General features: G+C 47.2%; 1 non-coding gene across 1 annotated transcript; it reads right to left on the reverse strand.

Moving 5' to 3' along the window:
- Nucleotides 1-11843: 11843 nt before the first annotated feature.
- TRNAG-UCC (transfer RNA glycine (anticodon UCC)) lies at nt 11844-11915 on the reverse strand. The gene has a single exon. It is a non-coding gene; the product is annotated as a tRNA-Gly (tRNA).
- Nucleotides 11916-13359: the final 1444 nt, after the last annotated feature.

The raw sequence follows: 13359 nt of genomic DNA on the forward strand, positions 1-13359 counted from the left end.
TGCATATCTCTCTATCAGTGTTATAGAGGGTGAACAATTTGAGTTTGCCCTGCATAAGCTTTATGCAGGGTAAAACTGATTTATCTAGGTTTAGACCCCATTGGGAGTTGGGCATCTGAGTGCTAGAGACAAGCACACTTCTGTGAGCTTATTTCAGGTAAACTTGCAGCTTTGGGACAAGTGATTCAGACCCTGGGTCTGTGTCTGGAGCCAGACGGGAGTGTCTGGCTCAGCAAGACAGGGTGCTGGAGTCCTGAGCTGGCAGGGAAAACAGAAGCAGGGGTAGTCTTTGCACATCAGGTGGCAGCTCCCAAGGGGGTTTCTGTGATCCAACCCATCACAGGGGGTCACCAGGCCAGGGGGTCCCATTCTCCATGTGAGCTGGAACTACCTGGGCCAGAGTGGGGCAGAGATAAGGAGAGAGCAAGAGCTGAAGAAAAGCCCGGGAACAGAGCTGTGCAGGTGGGCTGGCAGTTACTCATATGTAAGAGATCATAAAAAACTGTGATCTGCTGTAATTTGCCACCAGTAGCAGCTACTGTGATACCTATGGTTCTTTGTATTTGCTAACTTGTCCTAATTTGGTACTTCTCGCTTTTCCCACCTTCTGGTACAGAGGTAGCGAATTGATACCAATAGCAGTTACTGATACCTACGCTTCTTCTTATTTGATGACTTGTCCTAATTTGCTAAAACGTGATAATGCTTCCATCCCCCACCACTAAGTCTTCAGCTTCGAAATATAAAAATTGCCTTTTAATATATGTAAAAAATAGTGAGGTCATTTAAACATCATTTATTTTGCAGCTTCATTTACTGTGTTCAAAATGTAGCATCCTGACACTGATACTTCTGCCCAAGTGACCTGTGGGTTGGATTCATTTTAGTGGGACAAGTGGAGGATAATTTAAATTTTTAATTTCCGTAGGGTTCGCATTCAATATACTTCTATGCTGGTGTGATTTATCCCCACTACAGTTCTATTTGATTTATTACAAGAGCACAAGTCAGTCACAGAAGTGACACAGTACCCCTAGCGAGACTAGGCTGACATAACTTGAGTTAACAAAGGCTTGTAGTGTAGATATGGGCTAAGGTATGTGAAAGGTTTGGGAGAGGGAACAGGAGAAGTATGAGGGTAGACCAAGATTCATTTACGTGTTTAGCTCCAGCTTTTGTGGAAGTGGCCTTATGGCACCATAGAATATATTATAGATGATCAGGCTTGGAAGGGACCTCAGGAGCTCATCTAGTCCAACCCCCTGCTCAAAGCCCTAAAGGCTCAGGCTCAAAGAGGCACATAAGAACAAAATATCAGGTATTAATTAAAGTATCTTGACCTCAGGGTGTATAACTCATGTTTTTAGAATTTTTGGGGTTGTCAAGCCCTCCTGGGGTTGTAGATGTGTGCTCATTATGTTTTGAAGGACAAAACTATAAATGGGTTTAACAAAGAATTAGATCAGTCCCTCAGGCTAGGTGCATGAGGTATTAGCCAAGAGAACCAGGAATGCATCCCCATGCTCTGGGTGTCCCTAAATCTCTGACTGTCAGGATGGGTCACTCAGTGATTGCCTGTTTCGTTCATTCCCTCAGAAGCACCTGGTACTGGCCGCTGTCAGAAGACAGGATCCTGTACTAGATGGACTAGTCGTCTGACCCACTACAGCAGTTCTAATGTTCAGCAAAAATTACAATTGATTTTTGCCTTTGAAAAGGATGTCACATCAGAGAGTATACAGCCTTTGCAATATTTGGGGATCAAGTTCTACACACAAGCAATGGCATGCGGAAAAAAATTAAGGGCTGGATTGAGAGGCAAAATAGCAGTTGCAAAAGGCAAACACCATTGGTGGATTGAACAAAAAAAATTTTTTGAGACCAGCCCAGAAATTCAGTCAGGCTGGAAGTCAGCTGATCCAGCAGAATCAACTTCTGCTCTAAAAATAAGAAGAAAAAGTTAGAATTAAAAATTCCAAATTAAAAATCACAATAAAAAAACAGAGCACGTGCAATACCAGAAACACAGATGTAATTACTAAAACTAGCAAGTACTTACTGCTGCATATTTTCAAGGAGGACTTGTTGGTAAAATATAAATTAAATAGCGCAAAGACCTGCATCTGCACAATAACAAAGCTAAATGATGAAGTGATAAAAGTAATTCAGGGAATTCCAGCACCAGCTAAGACAAATTGGTGAACTTCTGTGAGACTTTATGCAGCCAGATACACTGATAAGGGATTCTTTGGTTCTGTAAAGGATTTCACTGAATGAAGTATTGGAGGGGTAGCCGTGTTAGTCTGGATCTGTAAAAAGCGACAAAGAGTCCTGTGGCACCTTATAGACTAACAGACAGATTGGAGCATAAGCTTTCATGGGTGAATGCCCACTTCATCATCTCACGAAGTGGGTATTCACCCACGAAAGCTTATGCTCCAATATCACTGAATCAAGTCTCCTACAGCACCCCCATCTCTGCTCCTCCTCCTGCCTCTGTGTTTCCCAGAGCTGCTGCAGGGACTGACCCACACCCAGGCTCTCGCTCCTATTAGCACTCACAGGGACCAATCCAACTACGGGAGAGTGAGCGGCCCTGGGAGCAGGAAAGTGGCTAAGAGGGTTGGGAAAGGGAGAAGAAAGGGAGAGTGAAGAGACTGAAAGGGAATAAGGAGAAATGTGGGGAAAGCAGCACCCAGCTCTTTTCTCCTGCATCACCCCTGAGCAGATAGCTCCTGAGCTCTGGGTAACTATCCCCCAGAGTCCAGGGTCTCCCAGATCCCCCTGCCTCCACAGGGAATGCACATAGGGGTCTCCTTCCTGCCAGGCATGATTCCAAGCAGCTGTAGGTGTCACCCTCATGCCAGGATTTGAGCCAGACAGCACAGCTTGGAAACATGCGTCTGTATATACAGTTCAGTGTGACAATCCCTGCCCCAGGAGGTGTTTGTTCTCTACTCCTGCTGGATCGGCACAGAATGGGGCAGCAAAAGGCTTGTGTCAGTTTCTGCTGCAGCACATTCCTTAACTTAGGATAGTATGAAATGAAGAAAATGGAGATTGAATTAAAGGGAAATCTACAAATAAATGTTCCAGCCCCTGTTGCTTATTGAAAGAAATGACTCAATAGCCCAGTTACATGTTTTATTAACATGAACAAATAAATCCAAGAGCACACATCACTAAGGCTAAATGACTATAGACACCACTCAGCTAAGGGTTAAACAATACAGTGACAAAGTTCAGGTCAAATCTGTAACTCAATGAGTTAACAAGGATATTGCATTGGAATCAAGTCATCAGTTAGTCAAACCATCAGATTAATACAGCAGAAAATCAACCTTTATAAATCCTAAAACAGCAACCCAAGAAGCCAGGTGCATCTTTAGTGATGCCGAAACCCCAATCAGAGATTTTTTACCCAGGCAGTGCAACCCAGATTTAGCCAGCTGAATATTTCAATACCGAAACCAAATTATTGCTTACATTTAGCCCACAACCTCAAAGCCAATTACAGTTTTTTCCTTAGATTTCACTACTGTGTAGCTAATACTTCTCCTCGCCCTCTTGCCCCAGAACACATACAGACCTTAGAGAGACATTAGTAAAAGAAGTTCAAACAGCTCTTGCTGAACAATACATATCTGACAGCTCAATGCCTTGCAATGCTTTCATAGGTGAGCAGCATGCATTCAGTCATTTCATAGGGCAGAGTTTTAAGTCTATTCAGATTTGGGGAACTATTCTTCCTAGCATCTTCCCTTTGTAGATTTCAGAGGCGTTCACACATTCACACCCACTCAGCCGCACAGTTACATCCCAATCTAACAGAAAGGCTGGGAGGTTCATAAAGTTCATAAAAAGAAACAGACAAAAAATAGAAAAAGGAACAAAACATTTCTAAGATTATAAGGGGTTGGATCTCTGCACCTCTCGGTCTTTGGATTCACCTGGAGTAGGAACTGTAGCTGCAGTTTAGGAACCAGGTAATGGCATAGATGGTCCAGCACTTTGGGCTAGCAGGGTTTGCAGGTACAGGGAGACTAGTGAAGGCTGCATAGCCTGTCGACCTTGTGCTTCATTCCCCAGAGGGGATCAATCCTGGCAGTCAGTCTCTCTGAGGCTATGTCTACTCTGGCAGAGTTACAGTGCCACTCAGAGAGTGCTGAAGGGAAACTGCTATTGTGTGTTCACACTGTCAGCTGCCTGATGAACTATCAGTGGTACTCGGAGCGGTGCACTCTGGGCAGCTATTGCACTGAGCACCTCTTTCTCTTCTGCCACTAAGAGTTGTGGGAAGGTGTAGGAAGGTGGGAGGAAGGTGGTTCCTGAGCCCAAAAGCGGCATTCCACTGTGGTCAGCACCGCCGTGAATGCCCTGTCATGCATTGCTTCTCATCTCAGCAATTCCTGTGCTTCTGTCCCCATTTGTGCCATCTTTCAATGATTTGTGTACTACACGTTCTGCCTATTCGGTCTGTAGGAATGGATTCCACACTTACTAACACGCCACGAGTGGCAGTGGAGTTATTCCTTAAACTACAAAGGCAAGAGGAGTTCGATATTGATCTTGCCACACGCAGTAGCTAGGACACGTGATTGCTTGTGGCATTCACGGAGGTGCTGACCACAAGGGAATGTCTCTTTTGGGCTCAGGAAACAAGCACCGAGTGGTGGGATCACATTATGATGCATGTCTGGGATGACGAGCAGTGACTGCAGAAAGCCACATTCATGGGACTATGTGATGAGCTCACCCCAGCCCAGCAGTGCAAGGACACGAGAATGAGAGCTGCCCTGACATTGGAGAAGAGTGTGGCAATTGCACTATGGAAGCTGGCTACGCCAGACTGCTACCAATCTGTGGCTAACCAGTTCGGAGTGGGAAAGTCGACCGTTGGACTCCTGTTCCTAAGTGTAGAGGACCATTAATTGCATCCTGCTCTGAAAGACTGAGACTCTGGGAAACGTGTGACATTGTGGATCGCTTTGCACAAATGGGCTTCCCTAACTGTGGAGGGGGATAAATGGCACGCATATTCCAATTCTGGCACCTGACTACCTAGCCACCGTGTACATTAATGACAAGGGGTATTTTTCTATGGTTCTACAGGCTCTTGTGGATGACCATGGGCATTTCACAGACATTAACACAGACTGATCCGGAAAGGTGCATGCCGCACGCATCTTTCAGAACACTGGCCTATTCAGGAAGCTGAAAGCAGGGACTTTCTTCCCTGACCAGAAGATCACTTTAGGAGAAGTCGAAATGCCCACTGTGATCCTGGGAGACCCTACTTACCCCTTAATGCCGTGGCTTATGGGGTAGCTTGACAGCAGCAAGGAGTTTGTTCAACAACAGGCTGAAGAAGTGCAGAATGACAGTTGAGTTTGCTTTTAGCCATTTAAAGGCCCCCTGGCGCTGCCTATGTGGAAGGCTGGACCTGGCCGATGACAATATTCCTATGCTTATTGCCGCATACTGTACGCCCCATAATATCTGTGAAGGGAAGGGTGAAAGCTTCATTTAGGGTTGGATGGCTGAGGCTCAGCACCCGGAGGCTGAATTTGAACAGCCAGAGACCAGGGCTATTGGAAGGGAGACCCCTGGGGCCATAAGGATCAGGAATGCCTCGAGGCAGGAATTTGAAGCTAAAAGCCCCTAATATTTGTTGCTATTCACAGGAGTGCAGTGCAGTGCTTGTAATGCTAGGAGGTGATTGTGATTGCTGCAGACGATGCACTATGAAGGTTTAAGAAAATTTTGTGTTGCTTTGCAAAGCTCTGTTTGCTTTCCTTTAATGGAATAAAGATTGCTTTCAAACCAAAACTATTCTTTTATTAAAAAACAACAACCGGAGGAGAGAGACAAAAAACAACAACACATCAGCACTGTAGGGGATAGGGGAAGGGAGGGACAGATGAGAAGGTGGGGTCCCGGGACAGTTAAAGATTTGTGTATGTCCAGGTATCATATCCAACATTATCCTTTGGAATACAGTGCAGTGGGTAATGTACTTCAGGAGGAATAAACTACAGAGGGATGGTTGTTGAGTGCACTAGGTGTCCGCATGGCTGGATTGTGATGGGGCAGGAATGGAATGCAGCGAGTACAGACTTGAACCAGAAAGTAGATAAGAGTGTGTTGGTGGTGTCAGGGGGATGCATTGGAAAGAGTTTTGCGACAGCAGATGCAGGGGAGGGTGGTCGTAGAACTGCTCGGTTTGCAGTGCTAGTAGCACCTGGAGTGTGTCCACTTGACAGTCCATACCATTTAAAAGCCGTTCTGTGGCTTCATTCTGACACACTGTGTTCTCCTTTCGGTCCCTCTTCTCACTGTCCGGCCATTCCTGCAATTCTTGCTTTTTGGCCACGGAGTGCATCATGACCGCATGCAGAAAGTTCTCTTTAATTCTTCATGGCCGCTTTCTAATTCTGTGCAGCCATTCAGCCGGCGATAAGAGGAAGGCGGGGCTCCCAAGATCATCTCTGTGAAGCCAAAATGCAACATTTTACAGAAGCAGTATTGTTTGCAACACAGAGACCGCTGATGCAGTGATTTAAAACACAGCCACTATTCACATACCTATCACTAACTGGCTAATCCCAGGCAAGCATACATAAGCCACCAGACCCCCAAAATGGTAACAGCAGGGGCAGGGGAAATCACTGTTCCCAGACCGTACTGTACACTGGGCACGTGGCTCTTGGGGGGAGACAGCACTGTAGGGGTGGGGGCTTTTAATCATTCCTATGCCCACATTTTCCACAGGCTGTGTTCATTATGGAAGATATCTCACTGCTGAGGGTGAGCAGGGAATCAAGGGAGGGTCTTCTCCAAGACTGTGGCTTCCACACTGGCCCTTATGCCCCCCCACCCCTCCCATGATAGCAGAGTAGTGCAGGAAAGTTACCCTTAATGGGGCAAGAAAAAAAGCAGCTCTGCCAAAGAACATGCAGCAGTGGATTGCCCTGTATCTCCATGAGAGTTTCATGGAGATCTCTGGTGCAGATTCCCATGAAGTGAGGGAGCCAATCAACACCCTGTTCCATCGCTCAGACTGGGCATGTGGTGGTACACACATCATACAGACACAAGCCTGCTTTCTGCAACCCTCCTGCCCCCAAGAACTCACTTCAGTAATTCCCCAAATCAAAGCCACTTACCAGGGGCCTCCTCTCCTGTTGAACTTTGCCAAGCTCCAACAGCTGTGACTGGCTAGCCTCCTCCAGGGTAGAGAAGGACTCCTGGCTGCATGCACCTCTGACCTCCAACTCATAGAATCATAGAATATCAGGGTTGGAAGGGACCTCAAGAGGTCATCTAGTCCAACCCCCTGCTCAAAGCAGGACCAATTCCCAACTAAATCATCCCAGCCAGGGCTTTGTCAAGCCGGGCCTTAAAAACCTCCAAGGAAGGAGATTCCACCACCTCCCTAGGTAACAAATTCCAGTGTTTCACCACCCTCCTAGTGAAATAGTTTTTCCTAATATCCAACCTGGACCTCCCCCACTGCAACTTGAGACCATTGCTCCTTGTTCTGTCATCTGCCACCACTGAGAACAGCCGAGCTCCATCCTCTTTGGAACCCCCCTTCAGGTAGTTGAAGGCTGCTATCAAATCCCCCCTCATTCTTCTCTTCAGGAGACTAAACAATCCCAGTTCCCTCAGCCTCTCCTCATAAGTCATTTGCTCCAGACCCCTAATCATTTTTGTTGCCCTCCGTTGGACTCTTTCCAATTTTTCCACATCCTTCTTGTAGTGTGGGGCCCAAAACTGGACACAGTATTCCAGATGAGGCCTCACCAATGTCGAATAAAGGGGAACGATCACGTTCCTCGATCTGCTGGCAATGCCCCTACTTATACAGCCCAAAATGCCGTTAGCCTTCTTGGCAACAAGAGCACACTGTTGACTCATATCCAGCTTCTCATCCACTGTGACCCCTAGGTCCTTTTCTGCAGAACTGCTACCTAGCCATTCGGTCCCTAGTCTGTAGCAGTGCATGGGATTCTTCCGTCCTAAGTGCAGGACTCTGCACTTGTTTTTGTTGAACCTCATCAGGTTTTTTTCGACCCAATCCTAATTTGTCTAGCTCCCTCTGTATCCGATCCCTACCCTCTAGTGTATCTACCACGCCTGCTAGTTTAGTGTCATCTGCAAACTTGCTGAGAGTGCAGTCCACACCATCCTCCAGATCATTAATAAAGATATTAAACAAAACCGGCCCCAGGACCGACCCTTGGGGCACTCCGCTTGAAACCGGCTGCCAACTAGACATGGAGCCATTGATCACTACCCGTTGAGCCCGACGATCTAGCCAGCTTTCTATCCACCTTAGAGTCCATTCATCCAGCCCATACTTCTTTAACTTGGCGGCAAGAATACTGTGGGAGACCGTATCAAAAGCTTTGCTAAAGTCAAGGAATAACACATCCACTGCTTTCCCCTCATCCACAGAGCCAGTTATCTCATCATACAAGGCAATTAGGTTAGTCAGGCACGACTTCCCCTTCGTGAATCCATGCTGACTGTTCCTGATCACTTTCCTCTCCTCTAAATGTTTCATAATTGATTCCTTGAGGACCTGCTCCATGATTTTTCCAGGGACTGAGGTGAGGCTGACTGGCCTGTAGTTCCCCGGATCCTCCTCCTTCCCTTTTTTAAAGATGGGCACTACATTAGCCTTTTTCCAGTCATCTGGGACCTCCCCCGATCGCCATGAGTTTTCAAAAATAATGGCTAATGGCTCTGCAATCTCACCCACCAGCTCCTTTAGCACCCTTGGATGCAGTGCATCTGGCCCCATGGACTTGTGCACGTCTAGTTTTTCTAAATAGTCCCGAACCACTTCTTTCTCCACAGAGGGCTGGTCACCTTCTCCCCATACTGTACTGCCCAGTGCAGCAATCTGGGAGCTGACCTTGTTCGTGAAGACAGAGGCAAAAAAATCATTGAGTACGTTAGCTTTTTCCACATCCTCGGTCACTAGGTTGCCTCCCTCATTCAGTAAGGGGCCCACACTTTCCTTGATTTTCTTCTTGTTGCCAACATACCTGAAGAAACCCTTCTTGTTACTCTTAACATCTCTTGCTAACTGCAACTCCAAGTGTGATTTGGCCTTCCTGATTTCACTCCTGCATGCCTGAGCAATATTTTTATACTCCTCCCTGGTCATTTGTCCAATCTTCCACTTCTTGTAAGCTTCTTTTTTGCGTTTAAGATCAGCAAGGATTTCACTGTTTAGCCAAGCTGGTCGCCTGCCATATTTACTATTCTTTCTACACATCGGGATGGTTTGTTCCTGCAAACACAATAAGGATTCTTTAAAATACAGCCAGCTCTCCTGGACCCCTTTGCCCTTCATGTTATTCTCCCAGGGGATCCTGCCCATCTGTTCCCTGAGGGAGTCAAAGTCTGCTTTTCTGAAGTCCAGGGTCCGTATTCTGCTGCTCTCCTTTCTTCCTTGTGTCAGGATCCTGAACTCGACCATCTCATGGTCACTGCCTCCCAGGTTCCCATCCACTTTTGCTTCCCCTACTAATTCTTCCCTGTTTGTGAGCAGCAGGTCAAGAAAAGCTCTGCCCCTAGTTGGTTCCTCCAGCACTTGCACCAGGAAATTGTCCCCTACACTTTCCAAAAACTTCCTGGATTGTCTGTGCACCGCTGTATTGCTCTCCCAGCAGATATCAGGGTGATTAAAGTCTCCCATGAGAACCAGGGCCTGAGATCTAGCAACTTCTGCTAGTTGCCAGAAGAAAGCCTCGTCCACCTCATCCCCCTGGTCTGGTGGTCTATAGCAGACTCCAACCACGACATCACCCTTGTTGCTCACACTTCTAAACTTTATCCAGAGACTCTCAGGTTTTTCTGCAGTTTCATACCGGAGCTCTGAGCAGTCAATACTCCTCTCTTACATACAACACAACTCCCCCACCTTTTCTGCCCTGCCTGTTCTTCCTGAACAGTTTATATCCATCCATGACAGTGCTCCAGTCATGTGAGTTATCCCACCAAGTCTCTGTTATTCCAATCACATCATAGTTCCCTGACTGTGCCAGGACTTCCAGTTCTCCCTTCTTGTTTCCCAGGCTTCTTGCATTTGTGTATAGGCACTTAAGATAACTCATCAATCATCCCTCTTTCTCAGCATGAGCCAGGAGTCCTCCCCTCTTGCGCTCTCCTGCTTGTGCTTCCTCCCAGGATCCCATTTCCCCACTTACCTCAGGGCTTTGGTCTCCTTCCCCCGGTGAACCTAGTTTAAAGCCCTCCTCACTAGGTTAGCCAGCCTGCTGGCGAAGATGCTCTTCCCTCTCTTCGTTAGGTGGAGCCCATCTCTGCCTAGCACTCCTCCTTCTTGGAACACCATCCCATGGTCAAAGAATCCAAAGCCTTCTCTTCGACACCACCTGCGTAGCCATTCTTTGACATGCACGATTCGATGGTCTCTACCCCGGCCTTTTCCTTGCACAGTGAGGATGGACGAGAACACCACTTGCGCCTCAAACTCCTTTATCCTTCTTCCCAGAGCCACGTAGTCTGCAGTGATCCGCTCAAGGTCATTCTTGGCAGTATCATTGGTGCCCACATGGAGAAGCAGGAAGGGGTAGCGATCCGAGGGCTTGATGAGTCTCGGCAATCTCTCCGTCACATCGTGTATCCTAGCTCCTGGCAAGCAGCAGACCTCTCAGTTTTCCCGGTCGGGGCGGCAGATAGATGACTCAGTCCCCCTGAGGAGGGAGTCCCTGACCACCACCACCCTCCTCCTCCTCTTGGGAGTGGTGGTCGTGGAACCCCCATCCTTAGGACAGGGCATCTTTTGCCTTCCAATTGGTGGAGTCTCCTTCTGCTCCCTTCCCTCAGATGGGTCATCTAGTCCACTCTCCGCATTAGTACCTGTAGAGAGAACATGGAAACGATTGCTCACCTGTATCTCCATTGCTGGTGCATGGACGCTCCTCTTTCTCCTTCTGGAGGTCACATGCTGCCAAACCTCTTCACAATCCTTCTGTCCCTGCTGCGCCTGCTCTGAATCTTCAGAACATTGTGGCCGTAGAAGCATCTCCTGACGTCTGTCCAGGAAATCTTCATTTTCCCTTATGCAACGCAGAGTCGATACTCGTTTCTCCAGCCCTCAAACCTTCTCTTCCAATATGGAGACCAGCTTGCACTTTGTACAGACCAAGTCGCTTCTGTCCTGTGGAAGAAAGACAAACATGGCACAACCTGTGCAGGTTACAACAACTGATCGCTCACCTTCCATATCACCGTCCTCTTAAGAGCTTCCTCAACTGTTGCAGGAACAACTCAGAGAAACCTGCAGATGAAAGCCTCAGTGAGCTCTCCCTAGGCGAACTCCCGCTGTTAGCCTCTGCTGTTCACCGCTCAGCTGGTTTGCTGCTGACTGCCCTTATATACCAGTCAGGCCCACTCAAGGCCCACCTGGAACAAAGCACTCCCAATTCACACTTTTCAAACAAACAAGCAAGCAATCAAGCACACGGTCAAACTGACCAACTGTCCCAGCAGCAGACACTCAGATACTCACCAACACAGCCCCCCTAATGCAGCACTTAGCGTACCTCCTCTCGGACAGCTCCCAGGCAAACTCCCACTGTTAGCCTCTGCTGTTCGCCGCTCAATAATAATGGAGATATCCTATCTCCTAGAACGAGAAGGGACCTTGAAAGGTCATCAAGTCCAGTCCCCTGCCTTCACTAGTAGGACCAAGTACTGATTTTGCCCCAGATCCCTAAGTGGCCCCCTCAAGGATTGAACTCACAACCCTGGGTTTAGCAGGTCAATGCTCAAATCACTGCGCTATCCCTCTAAAGACACATCCTTGCATTGGCTGGGAATCGAACCCGGGTCAACTGCTTGGAAGGCAGCTATGCTCACCACTATACCACCAATGCACCTCTGCCTCTGGGTCTCCCTCCGCCTCCACATCCTCATCCAAGATTTCCTCCTCCTTTCTTGGTCCACTGTCAACTGGCACATGAGCCACAGAAGTATCCACAGTGGCCTTCGCAGTGGAGGTGGGGTCACCACTGAGTATCGCATCCAGCTCTTTGTAGAACCGGGAGCTGGTGAGTGCAGCATCGGAGAGGTGGTTTGCCTCCCGTGCCATGGGATAGGCATTCCACAGCTCCTTCACTTTGACCCTGCATTGCAGTGTATCCCGGTCATGGCCCCTTTCTCTCATGCATCGTGAAATCTGTCCTTAAGTATCATAATTTCTGTGGCTGGAGCACAGCTGAGACTGGACAGTGTAGCCTGATTTGGGGTATGTTAAGAGTGTTGATTTAATGTATTAACTTAATTTTCTTAATTTTTAATTGATAATAATTATGGATGTTAATTAGTATGGGTTTAGGCTTGCCAATTTGTTTGATTAGAAGATAAAGTTTGTTTTGAATTAGGCTTTATAGAGTTTATAAAAGGACCTCTGGGGGTATGACAGGAAGCTTACACTGAGACAAGTATAGTTATAAAGACTTATTAAAATCAATGACATAGTAAATAAATGGTAAAACAGTTAGAATTACAAGATTATAATTGTATCACAGTTATTCAAGATATATAGATATAGATATATATGGTAATACACGATTATGTGCTGCAAAGCTTTGGTTAATACTCACACCCTGTTTTGATGACCTGGTGTTGAAAGATATAGGATCACACCTTTGGTGGTGCCTCTGGCAGAGGAAGCTAATGCGAAAGCTGGTAAAGCTGTTTACTTTCTAACTTGCATATATCTATGCAAAGAAGCATATTAATCCTTAGAATTGCAACAGCCTCCTCTCCCCAAATGCTGATGAGGTCCAGCAGCTCAACATTGCTTCAAGCAGGGGATCGCCTGGTGCGTGGAGCAGGCATGGTCACCTGGAAAGATGCGCTGAGATCACTGCATGCATCACTGAGCAAACAGGAAGGGGACTTTCAAAATTCCCACGGAATTTAAGGGGCAGGGTTCAAGGTTGGTCACTGGAAAGAAATGCAGTAGAATTCAAATCGATGACCAGAGAGGCGAGAACAAGGATTGTAGGAAAGCTCCCGGAGGCTAATCACAGCGCTGTAATTGACGAGGGTGTCTAAACTGGCACCGTGGTGCTGTAGCCCCGGTGCAGGAAGGTGTACACCTCTCGTCAACGTTTTTTTTTTTTTTTTTTTTTTTTTACAGCGCTGCAACTTCTCAGTTTCTGCGCAGTAAGTGGCTTGGCAGTGTGTACCCCTCAGGAGTTACACTGCAGAAAGCTGCTTTACTGGGCAGAAACTTGCCAGTGTAGACAAGACCCTAGATGGCTTACAGAAGAACGCAAGACTGGTCATACTGGGTCAGACCAATGGTCCATC

The sequence above is a fragment of the Chrysemys picta genome, chromosome 16 (assembly GCF_011386835.1).
Source record: "Chrysemys picta bellii isolate R12L10 chromosome 16, ASM1138683v2, whole genome shotgun sequence".
In the NCBI taxonomy this organism is placed as follows: Eukaryota; Metazoa; Chordata; order Testudines; family Emydidae; genus Chrysemys; species Chrysemys picta.